This window comes from Salvelinus sp. IW2-2015, linkage group LG3, assembly GCF_002910315.2.
Source record: "Salvelinus sp. IW2-2015 linkage group LG3, ASM291031v2, whole genome shotgun sequence".
Lineage (NCBI taxonomy): Eukaryota > Metazoa > Chordata > Actinopteri > Salmoniformes > Salmonidae > Salvelinus > Salvelinus sp. IW2-2015.
In genome coordinates, this window is record NC_036840.1 from 25,745,946 (window position 1) to 25,759,697 (window position 13,752).

General features: G+C 44.1%; 1 protein-coding gene across 1 annotated transcript in view; it reads right to left on the reverse strand.

Annotated features, from left to right (window-relative positions):
* The window catches only part of LOC139029501 (uncharacterized), a 140,943-nt gene that overhangs the window by 113,211 nt on the left and 13,980 nt on the right, over positions 1–13,752 (reverse strand). The window lies entirely within an intron of this gene.

A 13,752-nucleotide genomic window follows, 5' to 3' on the forward strand; every position in this document is an offset into this window, starting at 1 on the left:
TTAATTTGGTATCTTTCATGTGTGATTTAATGAAAGTTAGATTTTTATAGTAATTTTCATAGTAAATAATTTGAATTTGGCGCTCTGCATTTCTCTGGCTTTTTGCCAAGTGAGACAGTAGCGTCCCGCCTAAACTCAGATTTTTGGATATAATATGAACTTTACCGAACAAACATACATGTATTGTGTAACATGAAGTCCTATGAGTGTCATCTGATGAAGATCTATCAAAGGTTAGTGATTCATTATATCTCTATTTCTGCTTTTTGTTACTTCTCTCTTTGGCTGGAAAAATGGCTGTCTTTTTCTGTGACTTGGCTCATACCTTACATAATCGTTTGGTGTGCTTTCGTCGTAAAACCTTTTTGAAATTGGACACTTTGGCTGGATTACAACAAGTGTATCTTTAACGCTACTGTCCACATACCCTAGAGAGGTTTATTTAACCAGGCAGGTTAGTTGAGAACAAGTTCTCATTTGAACTGCGACCTGGGCAAGATAAAGCAAAGCAGTTCGACACATACAACAACACAGAATTACACATGGAATAAACAAACATACAATCAATAATACAGTAGAAAAAATCTGTATACAGCATGTGCAAATGAGGTAGGATAAGAGAGGTAAGGCAATAAAAAGGCCAGATGGCAAAGTAATTACAAAATAGCAATTAAACACTGGCATGGTAGGATGTGCAGTAGATGAATGTGCAAGTTGAGATAATGGGTGCAAAGGAGCAAGATTTATCAATATAATATTAATATTAATTATAAATAAATACAGTATGAGGATGAGGTAGATTGGATGGGCTATTTACAGCTGGTGCTTAAAGCTAGTGAGGGAGGTAAGAGTCTCCAGCTTCAGAGATTTTTGCAGTCCGTTCCAGTCATTGGCAGCAGAGACCTGAAGGAGTTCCATCTAGGCAGGCAGGTGAAAGCATACACTGGAGAAAAAACACTTAGAGGAAACCAGTTTAACATCCCATCCAAAAGACCACAACCACACAGGACATTTGGGATATCGTTTTTTTAGACCAGAGGAAAGAGGTCCTCCTACTACCCCTCCAACATCACTTCCAGCAGCGTTCTGGTCTCCTATCCAGGGCCTGACCAGGACCAACCCTGCTTAGCTTCAGAGGCAAGCCAGCAGGGTGGTATGGGATGCAGGGTGGTATGCTGCTAGCAAACAGAAGCCTGACCAGAGAAGAAGAGACAGGAAACTGTCAGGACCCGGTGTGAGAAACAGTCACTAATAGTCGGCAGAACCCAGAAGATGAGGCAGACACTGCAGTACTAGAGACGGTGGTTTAATCAAGGTAAAAMATCTTCAGGCWAAAATATAAATCCACAACGTAAAGCCAAGAGAAAAAATGGATATCCTCCAAAATACAATGAAAATCCACAAAGTGGTAAGAACAGCAGGAAAAAACAAACCTCAAAAGACTAATCAAAAATAAACAAGAACAAAACCAGAGAACCTCTGGAAAATCCAACAAGATAAATATATGTTCACAGCATGGCTGGGGCTGGGTGCTAACATACAAACACAGRGCAAAGAACTGAGGAACACAAAGGGATTAAATACCTACAAGGAAATGACACACAGGTGCAAATAATAATTAGAAKAAGGGWAAAACAAAAGGTTCAAAAAAGGCGCAATGGGGGCATCTAGTGACCAAAACCTGAACAATCCTGGCCAAATCCTGACAGGAAACCATGGCAACCCTAACAACACTGACCACCATGGCCACCATGCACCGTCCGGATATGACAGAGGGAGGATGAGGAGAATAATGAATACAAAGAATAAAGAAGTGGGTGAGGGACTGTCTCCCTACTTTAAAAGGGAACAGGAGGCTTGGATAGAATGGGGTGTTGGGGGGTGTCACCCCTTTTGTAGTCCTCTGGCACACAGCACAGACAGAACACTGYACACACAGTATGAGTGTGTGAAGTGTCAAAGCGAAGAGSAGTGCTCCTCTGATTTCCTTKCCCCTCTCRCTCGGCCTGAGCTGTGAAGCATGTCATCATTGATGCCATATGATGGAGATGATGTCATCATTAGAATCTTGAGGGGGGCGTTTCCCAGGCAACTGCCTCTACAACAACCATGTTGTAGACACCAAAGGCGGGTCATTTCAGGGTTTGTCCCCCCCTTTGATACAGCTGATGATGAGTGTACATTGAATGTGTTTGTAGAATAGAATGAATGACATCATGGAACTGACCAAATGTAAATTGAACTTTGACCTGTTCCATGTAGAACTCAGAGGGACAAGGCAACACATTTTAAGATATTATAAACATTCCATATAGAATAGTCAACATATTGTTAACATGGTGCAGTATTTAAATAAAAGTGGAAATGGGGGACATTTTGTCCATTAAAAAAAAAGGAGAGAGATTGTGTCGGTCGTTTTGTGGTGGACATTTCGAAGGACAGAGGGACATCTATCGACCCAAGACGTTTATAACATAGAAAGGATACATTGCCCAAGAAATCTGATGGAAGACACGCTCAAAGTAAGCAATATTTAATATGATAAATCGTGTTTCTTTGTCGAAATATTTTAAACGCATATTTCGCCATTTTGTTTGGTATAAGCTTCACTTGGCCAACCTGTATTGAAAAGTAAGGATAATTTTAAAAATGTAAATCAGCGGTTGCATTAAGAACTAATTTGCCTTTCGATTGCTGTCAACCCTGTATTTTTTAGTCAGTATATGATTAGCTTTCAATTAAACTAGATCACTCTGATAGATGACGTCAGACACATATTGAGGCTTGATTTCCTAGTATTTTTTTGTTAACCACGGTTTTGTATGGCTAAATATGCACCTTTCGAACAAACTGTATATGTATATTGTAAAATGAGTTACAGGAGTGTCATCGGAAGAATTCTGAGAAGGTTAGTGAAAAATTAATATATTTTGGGGTGATTACGTTTATAGCGCTCTTTGGCTGGAATCGATGCTCTGGTACATTTGCACATGTGTATGCTAACTTATCGATTTATTGTGTTTTCGCTGAAAAACGCTTAGAAAATCTGAAATATGGTCTGAAATCACAAGAACTGGTCTTTCCATTGCTATGGCTTTGTCTATTTTTAGAATATGTTTATGATGAGTAAATTGGTCATACACGTTGCTCTATCTAGTAATTCTAGTCGATTGTGATGGTGGGTGCAATTGTAAACTGTGATTTCTACCTGAAATATGCACTTTTTTCTAACAAAAACTATCCTATATCATGAATATGTTATCAGCTGTCATCTGAAGAGGTTTTTCTTGGTTATGGATATCAATATCTTAGTTGAGCCGAATTGGTGATAGCACTGAAGGAGTAGAACTGATGGAGTTAGAATAGTGGTGTATTTTGCTAACGTGTTTAGCTAATAGATTTTACATATTTTTGTCTTCCTGTAAAACATTTTAAAAATCTGAAATGGTGGCTTTATTCACAAGATCTGTATCTTTCATCTGGTGTCTTGGACTTGTGATTTAATGATTTAAGATGCTACTACTACTTTTGAAGCTATGCTAGCTATGCTAATTAGTGTGTGGGGGGGTGGGGTGCTCCCGGACCCGGGTAGAGGCTCGTGAAAGGTTAATATCCAAGAGGACCAGCATGTCAGAGAAGGGAGGTTTACTGTATTAAAATGGGTCCTACATTTCTAATNTTTTAATCACTAAACACCTCATCAAAGGTGGCGCAGCTAAAGGGTGATCAAGCCTTAAGCTTGGTGTCCCATGCCCAATTAAGATTTCCCACGGGACTCATGCAAGGCAGGGGCGTCCTCTTCCCTGAGCCAGCCCCTACAGCTGACCGCATACCTCATATGCCCTCCTCAAGTTGGAGGATCTGAATTGGGTTCTCAGGTGGGGGTGGGGGGTCATGAAGTTATAGCCCAGCAAGGGTCTTCCGTTGATCCAGATCCACTGGCTGCCTCTTTCAGCTGCTTGAGAAATTGCTCTGAGGTCTGCCGCAGAGCCTGTCCATGGATTCCAAGTTCTTTCAGCAACCTGATGGTGGAAGAAGCCACGAATCCTCTGCATCCCACTTCAACTGGCCAGACTTTTGCATTCCAGCCACGCTGAGTTGCGTCTGCTGCCAACTCTGTGTAACGCAGTTTTTTACGCTCGTAGGCCTCTTCAACAGAGTTTTCCCACGGGACTGTGAGCTCTATGATGTACACAGCCTTTCGTGAAGGGGACCAGAGTACATGTCTGGCCTAAGGTTGGTAGAAGCAATTCAGGTGTAAAATGAGTTGCTGGCCAATATCGACAAGCATCTTCCAGTCCCGGGCCATGCCTAGGTGTCCAGTTTTCTGGCTTTGTGAGGATGCTTGGACCTTTTCTGTCCCTCCCGGATGAATGTTGTTGTTTCGACGGGATTGCTTGTTTTTGGAGGTAATGAATTGGTTGCACTCCTTTGGTCTCAAGTGCTGCAGCCAGGCTCTGAGGACTGATTGTGCTCCAGGTGTAGCGCGGCCTTGTGAGAGGCTGTCTGCAACCTGTCATTATTATGCCTGAGAGCGCTGGAGCTGGGCAGAGGGGCAGGTCGGCGTTATCGGCCATACCATTGATGTAGGTTTTTTGCGGATGGAACACATCATAAACACTCTTATTGATGAAGCTGAATGTTGCTTGCCCTCATTTGCCAAGCTCACCCAGTTGATCATTTCTCCTCTACCAGGCCTTCCACCGCGTCCATTGCCCTTGTTTTAGGCAAGAGAGACAGCCCTGTTGCACTTCTTGCTAGTCTCCTCCTGTCTGCGCACCTCCTCGACCACAGCTTCCTGCGTCCGATGTTGTTGCCTTATGGAACGTTGGTTTGCTTGCTTGCCAGGCCAAAGCCTCCTTTCCATGCTGGAATTATGTCCCCACAATTTCTTGGTGTCTCAAGGGCTGATGTTGCTTCTGCACAGCCTTGGATATGTTCCATTTCCGTTCCAGTTTGTTAGGGGAGTTGGAGCCTTGCCTAATGGTCTGTCTTTGGAGTCATTCAATGTCATCTTGAAGTCTTACTTTAGAGCCCTTGTACTCCTCGTTTAGACTTGTAAGAGGTAGTTTCAAGGACCCCTTTGCCATAAGAGGCCGATGTTACTCATGCCAATCGTGGGACACCCATGCCACTTTCTTTAACGTATGAGGTAATGGTTCCGCTCCATCTTCTCCACTGTTGTTAATTGGGACCTCATAGACGGTGGAGTGGCCCACATTACCCGGGGGAGAAGTCCAAACTGTAGGCACCAACTTTGGAGCTTCTCGCAGGCAGCTAGGGTCTTGTTGACTGTTCTCAAGACCGTCGGCCATGTCCTGTCCTTAACTTCTTGCAACTATAGGGGTTGCTGTTCCGCATTAGCATATTTGTGTCATCCAAATTAACTGCCTCGGCGTAAATTCTTGATCGTACAAATATGCATATTATTGTTATTATTGGATAGAAAACACCATTCTAGTTTCTATTAGAAGTTGGAATTTTGTCTCTGAGTGGTACCAGAACAACTTTTCTACAGACTTTTCATGACAAGGGTTCAGATTCAGAAAATTTACCTTCCTGATCTGGGGTCTGTTTATAAGGCGACAGTGAATGCCTATGAATGAAACCGACACTGCCTACGTCTTCTCTGTGTCTGTACGTCATCACGTTTTCAATGAAATCGAAATGGGACGTTCACAAGCCATTTACAAAAGACGAAAATGTACAAGAGACGCCCCCTTTCTCAACGTGCGCCTGAAGCGTCAAGGCCATCGGACCTGCTCGTTCCCAAATCGTTTTCTAACAGCAATATTTCTCCGGTTCATGTTTTTCAGTCGTTATAGTGTTTAAAACATCTATAATGTAGTTAATTTGAACCGTTTTAATATCAAATTTATATTCTCGTTTAGTGCGATTTTGAGGATTGTTTTGTTGTGCACTCTGGAAAGTTTGGACACGTTTTTAGGGTGTCGGTCGTGGTGGTGGACATTTCGAAGGAAGAGGACATCTATCGACCAAAAGACGTTTATAACATAAGAAAGGATACATTGCCAAGAATCTGATTGGAAGAACAGCTCAAAGTAAGCAATATTTAATATGATATACATCGTGTTGTTCTGTCGAAATATTTTAACACGCATGATTTCGCGCATTTTGTTTGGTATAGCTTCACTTGGCCACCCTGTATTGAAAAAGTAAGGATAATTTTAAAAATGTGAAATCAGCGGTTGCGCATTAAGAACTAATTTGTCTTTCGATTGCTGTCAACCCTGTATTTTTTAGTCAAGTATATGATTAGCTTTCAATTAAAACTAAGAATCACTCTGATAGATGACGTCAGACATATTAGGCTTGATTTCCTAGTATTTTTATGTGTAACCCACGGTTTCTGTATGGCTAAAATATGCACCTTTTTCGAACAAACGCTATATGTATATTGTATAAAATGATGTTACAGAGAGTGTCATCGGAAGAATTCTGAGAAGGTTAGTGAAAAAATTAATATATTTTAGGCGGGATTACGTTATAGCGGCTCTTTGGCTGATCGATGGCTCTGGTAACGTTTGCACATTGTGGTATGCTAACTTATCATTTATTGTCGTTTTCGCTGAAAAACGCTTAGAAATCTAAATATGGTCTTGAAATTCACAAAGAACTGGAGTCTTTCCATTGCTAGCTTTTGTCTATTTTTATGAAATGTTTTATGATGAGTAAATTGGTCAACACGTTGCTCTATCTAGGTAATTCTATGTCGATTTGTGATGGTTGGTGCAATTGTAAACTGTGATTTCCTACCTGAAATACTGCACTTTTTTCTAAAAAACTATCCTATACATGAATATGTTATCAGACTGTCATCTGAAGAGGTTTTTTCTTTGGTTAGTGGATATCAATATCTTAGTTGAGCCGCGAATTGGTGATAGCACCTGAAGGAGTAAGAAACTGATGGGCAGTTAGAGATAGTGTGTATTTTTTATAACGTGTTTAGCTAATAGATTTACATATTTTGTCTTCCCTGTAAAAATTTTAAAAATCTGAAAATGGTGCTTTATGTCACAAGATCTGTATCTTTCCATCTGGTGTCTTGGACTGTGATTTAATGATATTTAGATGCTACTATCTACTTGTGAAGGCTATGCTACTATGCTAATCAGTGTGTTGGGGGGGGTGGGGGGTGCTCCCGGACCCGGAGGTAGAGGCTCGTGAAAGGTTAATTGTGCAACTTGATCTTTATTCCCGGAGGCTTTCGTTGTACATCTACCCAGGCTCTTGCGGGGTTGCTCAACACCGTTGGTATCGGGTCATCTCCAATGCAAGAACCTCACATCTTTAAGCCGTCCCTTGACTACGGAGATGCTTCGAGATTTGCTTGGCTTGATTTTTCATTCGGGCCCACTTGGATGGTTATCCTGGCCAGTTTTGCAAGTAGCCGCTGGTGCATGCTGCAGTGGTGGTCAGTGTAGTCATGTCATCCATGTATGCTCGGATAGGTGGGAGACGGAGCCCCTTCCTTAGTTTTCTCACCGCCGACCAACCCATCTCGATGCCCTGATTGATGACTTCCATTGGCATAGTGAAGGCCAAGAGTGAAATTGTACAGCCTGCCATTATGCCCACTTCCAAGCGCTGCCCAATGTTGTTGTGAAGTCAGGTGTTGTGAAACACACATTGCAGGTCTTGGAAATAGGCCTTTACCAGTGTAGTGATGCGGTTCTGGTATGTGGGAAAAGTTTTGAATATTCCAGAGGAGATTCATGGGGAACTGAGCCAAAGGCATTGGCCAGGTCGAGGAAGATGACATAGAGTTCTCTTGTCCTCTTAGCTGTTTTGGATCTGGTGCCAAAATCATACTAGTATGTTCCAGGCAAACAGGGAAAACGCGGAATGCCTGCTTTTCTGTACAGAATGTATCAATGTAACTTGTTCCTTTCCAGGAAGAGGACAGCCTCTGTGCTATTATACTGAAAAAGATCTTTCCTTCGACCGTTGAGAAGGGAGATTGGTCGGAATTGACTGATGTCTGGTTCGCATCCTATTTCGGGATTAATCACACCACCAGCCCTTCGCCATGCTTTGATATTATTCTTCTGCCACACTATCCCTCATGAGCCTCCAAAGAAAGCGTAGAACATCCGGGGCGTTTTTGTAGAGCTTATATGGTACTCCATTAGGCCGCAGGAGCGAGGCCGCTTTGCTCGTCGGACAACGTTTCTCTACTTCCTTCCATTTGGAGGTCAGTTTCAGATTGAATTCTGGTGTTGAAATAGGTGGGATGTCTGTGGATGATTATCTGCTCATGCCTTTTGTGTCTGGTGGACCTTTTCCAGATATTCTTCCAGTTCTGGCTTTGAGTTTTTAGGATTGCCGCACTTTTTTCGCTTTGGGCGAAGAGTTCTTTGACAAACTTTAAGTTTTTTTTTTATATGAACGTGTTCTTGATGTTCCTTCTTCCTACGAAGTTTCCTTAAGTTTTCGCTCTTCTCAAGGTTGTCCAGCCGAATTTGATGTCTGCTTGGAGTAGCATGAGACCTTGCGTCTCTCTGCATCAGAGGCCTTCTTCACTGCTTTCTCAGCTGCCTCTCTCTCTGACCAGTAATCTCGATCTCTTGCTGCTCCTAGATTTGGCTGGCGCGGGTGGTTGTTTGCCACTTCTACCTTTTTTACTCACAAGCGCTCTTTCCGTAGTGGTAGATAATGTCTCCGCATCCTTCAAGCTTTTTCTCTGGCTGTTCCTACCTGTGTTCCAAGATTTTTGTCAGTCGTTGTTGATTGTTTCCCACTCTCTCTTTTCAACAGCTTTGGGCCATTCACACACTCGGTCTGTGCCCTTTGACCTTTTCCTCTTTTAGAGGTCTCTTGTGGTTTGGGTGAGTTCAATCCACCGGCATTTCTGTGGCTTGTGTTATCCTCCTCCGTTAACAGGGGTGCTGATGCTCCTGCGAACTTTGGTTTGCGTCCCGTCGCTGTGGCTTCATCGACTGGATTTGACTGGCTGCTTCGTAAAGAAGTACCTGGTCAATGCGAGGTCCCTGTCTCTGCTCTCGCGCAAAGCACCTTTTTCCTCCTTGATGGATCCTTAACCCCCTTGCCGATGTTACTCTCTCCCAACACAGCTGCACACCTGAAAGTGGTTGTGTCCTGCTGCTGTTATGGTTGTCTCGTGCTAGTTGTTCCTACTCGTAGTCGTTTCCATTCCTTGGGTCCGTAGCCGTGTGATCAGTCGTTGAGCCATCTTGCGCCGCGCAGCTCTCGCAGGCTCTAGGGGTATGTTCCTTTGTTGACTTTCAGTAGCACTTAGCGGGTGTCTGCCAACATACTTGAAGCAGCGTCGGAGACTCCAACATGGGTAGCTAGCCCATTACAGCCCCATTGGGGTCTATTTCCCTCCGGTCAGCTGTCTCTCGCAGGCTGTCCACACAGACTTTCCTATGGTTGTCAGCTGTCCTTTCACAGAGTCACTGGACTAGTCCAGATAATCAGAATCATAAAACACGGGACGAGATGTTTAAAACTGTCCATTGTGCCAATAATGTGAGTGCACTCAGAATGAGATTTGCGCGTGATGGTTGACAGGTGGCATGGAGGTTTATTTTCTTTAGACGGGTTAAGATGTCAATTTTGGACACATCCTCAGTAAGTTGTGCCTTCGAATCAGTGGTGTTTCGGCCTTTAATCACTAAACACCCTCATTCAAAAGGTGCCAGCTAAAGGCTGTGAATCAAGCCTTAAGCTTGTGTCCAATGCCAATTAAGATTTCCCACGGGACTATGCATAACACAACATAACATGATGGTTATTTTCCCGGGACGTATTGACCGAAACAAACTCGATTATGAAGACGACCAATCAATGACCTCATTGCGCAACACAAGGTAGGACCGGTCTATCGTTGATTTGACTGTAATTTGGCCCAATGACCACTGATCATCTTGAAAATCTAGCTTGGAAGAATAGCAATGAGCTTGAGGTAAATGGCAATATGTATGGTATACGTTCGAAGAACAAGCCTTTGTCGTACACTCTGCGAAAAGAAGGTTAACCTTTTTCAATAGGGGGGGCGCTGTTTTTCACTTTGTAAAAAATCGTTCCAAAATTAAACTGTCCTCGTACTCCATTCTTGCTCGTACAATATGCATATTTATTATTCTATTGATAGAACTCTTAGTTCTAAAACCGTTTTGAATTTTAATATCTGTGGTAAAACAGAACTCAATTTTGCAGGCAATAACTCCTGTCGGAAGTTGAGAAATCTGAAATCGGGGGCTCTGTTCCCAGGGTCATCCTATTCTTTGCATGGAATCTATGGGTCTACATGCACTGCATAACGCCTTCCACTAGATGTCAGTAGGCAGTGAGAGGTGGAATGGGTGTAATAGCTTCATTGTGAGGCCGAAGCAAGACCTCTTGGAACGGTGGGTCTAGTCTTTTCACCGTTAGCTTTGGCGCGGAAGGACCTCAGGATTTTGCGCTTCTGAAAAGCTTTCATTATAGACAGTTAGATATACCCGGCTCTGATTTTATTTGATAATATGTGTTAAAAACATCATAAACTAGTTTATTTTAACCGACTTATATCAGTGTATACTCAAGTTGTTGCGATCTTCGGTATTTTCTTTGTTTATGCGTTATGGTGAGTTGGACACTTCTGTGACGCATGGCCAGCTTTGTTAGCTAATTAGACAGATGAAGACACATTCTACAACGCGAACACGATTTATGTCTGGACAAAGGAAAACTTGTACAAGAGTATGATGGAAAGCTCATCAAAATAGTAGGAAGCCATTTATGATGTTATTTCGTATTTCTGTGCGAAAATGTTTAGACGTATATTCCGCCCTGATTTTGGGCGCTGTCTCGCTATAACGTAAGCTGTATGTCGTACTAAAGTTATTTTTAAAAAATCTAACACAGCAGTTGCATTAAGAACTAGTGTATCTTTAATTTGCTGTCCAAATTGTATTTTTAGTAAAGCTTATGATTAGTTATTTTGATTAGATTAGGTTTGCGCCTCTCCAAAGATTTCTCCGGACATATTTCTGCATTTTCACTACGTATTCACATTGTTAAACACGATTTGTGCCGCTAAATATGGCAACATTTTCGACAAACCATATATGTATTGTGGTAATATGATGTTATAGGAACTGTCATCTGATGAGTTTGAGAAAGGTTAGTGAAAAATGTATATCTTTTGCTGTTTATTCGCTATCGCTAACGTTTGCCTTGAATGAATGCGGTTGTTTGTGCGGTAGGCTATTGTAGTAAGCCTAATATAATGCTATATTGTTTGTTTTCGCTGTAAAACACTTTAAGATCTGAAAATATTGGCTGGGTTCACAGTTATGTTTGTCTTTCATTTGGCTGTACCACCATCGGTATTTTCATAAAATGTTTTTTATGATGAGTATTGAGGTATTTCAACGTTGGTCTCTGTAGTTATTCCTAGCTGCTTTGGTGAGATTGTGATGGTGGTGTCACGTTCCTGACTGTTTTCTGATTAGTTTTTGTAGTGTTAGCTGGTCAGGACGTGAGTTTGGGGTGGAGTTTCTATGTTTTCTGTTCCTATGTTGGTTAATGGGTACCTAATATGGTTGCTCAATTAGAGGCAGGTGTTTTCATTTCCTCGTGATTGAGAATCATATTAAGGTAGGTAGTTTCGACAGTGTTTGTTGGTGGGTGGTTGTCTCCATGTGTCTATGTTGGCACGCATACGGGACTGTTTCGTTCGTTTCGTCCGTTTTGTGTAGTCATATTTCCTGTTCTGTTCGTTCTGCGTTACATGTAACGTCCTTACGTTCAGGTTTGTTCTAACACCGTTTGTTGTTTTGGTTTAGTTTTAAGTGAAGTTCGTGTTTTTCGTGTTTTCTTTAAATAAATAATAATGTCAAATCAGCAAGTCTGCATTTTGGTTGCATCCTGTCCTCCTCTTCGTTACAGAACCACCCCAATCCGACAAGCAGCGCAAGTTTGAGCAGCGGCTCAGAAATGCAAGGACTCATGGACTTGGGAGGAAGTATTGGAGGGAAAAGGACACTGGGCGGATATTGGGGAAGTATCGCGCGCTCGTGAGGAGATGGAGGCAGCGAGAGCCCAGGAGCGGGTGGTATTGAGGAGGGCGCAAGGAGTGTGGCTGGAAGCTCGAGAAGAAACCCCAAAAATTCTGGGGGGGCTAAGAGGTAGTGGGCCGAGGGCGGTAGGAGACCTGCGCCCACTTCCCAGGCTTACCGTGGAGAGCGGGAGTACGGGCAGGACACCCGTGTTACGCAGTAGAGCGCAGGGTGTCTCCTGTAAGTGTACATAGCCCGGTGCGGGTTATTCCACCTCCCCCGCACTGGTAGGGCTAGATTGGGCATTGAGCCAGGTGTCATGAGGCGGCTCAAAGCCGTTGGTCTCAGTGCGTCTCCTCGGGCCGGCTTACACCATGGCACCAGCTTTACGCATGGTGTCCCCGGTTCGCCTACATAGCCCGGTGCGGGTTATTTCCACCTCCCCGCACTGGTCGGGCGACGGGGAGCATTCAACAGGTAAGGGTTGGGCAGGCTCAATGCTCAAGGGAGCCAGTACGCTGCACGGTCCGGTTATTTCCGGCGCCACCTTCCCGCCCCAGCCAGTACCACCAGTGCCTACACCACGCACCAGCTTCAGTGCGTTTCAAGAGCCCTGTTCCCTCCTCCACGCACTCTTCCTATGTGCATGTATCCAGTTCGGTGCCTTCCACAGTTCCCGGCACCAACGCAGGAAGCACCTGTGGCGTCTCCAGAGTCCTTGTACACACTGTTCCTTCTCGCCGCACTCGCCCTGAGGTGGCGGCCTTAGCCGCCGGTACCACCAGTGCCGGTACCAACGCACGGCAGGCCTATAGTGCGCTTTGAGGAGGTCAGTGTGCTGTCCCTGCTTCCCCGCACTAGCCTGGAAGTGGTGTCTCAGTCCGGTGCTCCAGTTCCGGCAACATGGCACCAGTCTAACAGTGCGCCTTATCCGGCCAGAGCATCCGTCTCCCCAGCGCCATCTGAGCCATCCTCGCATCAGCGCCATCTGATGCCATCCGTCTCCATAGCGCCATCTGAGCCATCCCGTTCCAATAGCGCCAATCTGAGCCATCCGTCTCCCCAGCGCCATGCTGAAGCCCATCCGTTTCCCCAAGCGCATCTGAAGCCATCGTCTGCCCAGTGCCGTCTGAGCATCCGTCTGTCCGAGCCATTTGAGCCGCCCGTCTGTCCCGAGCCGTCAGAGCGTTGTCAGTCAGGAGCCGCTAGAGCCATTCGTTCAGTAGGATCCGCCAGAGCCGCCAACCAGATAAAGGGAATCTGCCAAGCCGCCACCAGACAGGATCTGCCAGAGCCGCCACGGCCGAAACACCCACTGATTCGAAGGCACACTACTGAGGATGTGTCCCAAAATTGACATCTTAACCCAGTCTAAGAAATAAACCTCCAATGCCACTCTGTCAACATCACGGCAAATCTCATCTGAGTGCATACCGTCTATTGGCACAATGGACAGTTTTAACATCTCGTTCCGTGTTTTATGATTCTGTAACAACCAGAGGATTGCAATGAAATCAACCATGACTGGATAAACGTTTGTTTAGTGTGTGTAATTACCACGAACGCTTCATCCAAAGTTGAATGAGACGGAAATCACGACGCAACCGGTTTACAAATGTTTRGTGTTKGGCTATAAAAATTGATTTTATCAAACAAAACGAACATTCACTGTGTAGTTAGGACACTTGGCATTGCCACCAGAGGAAGATCTTCAATGGTAAGC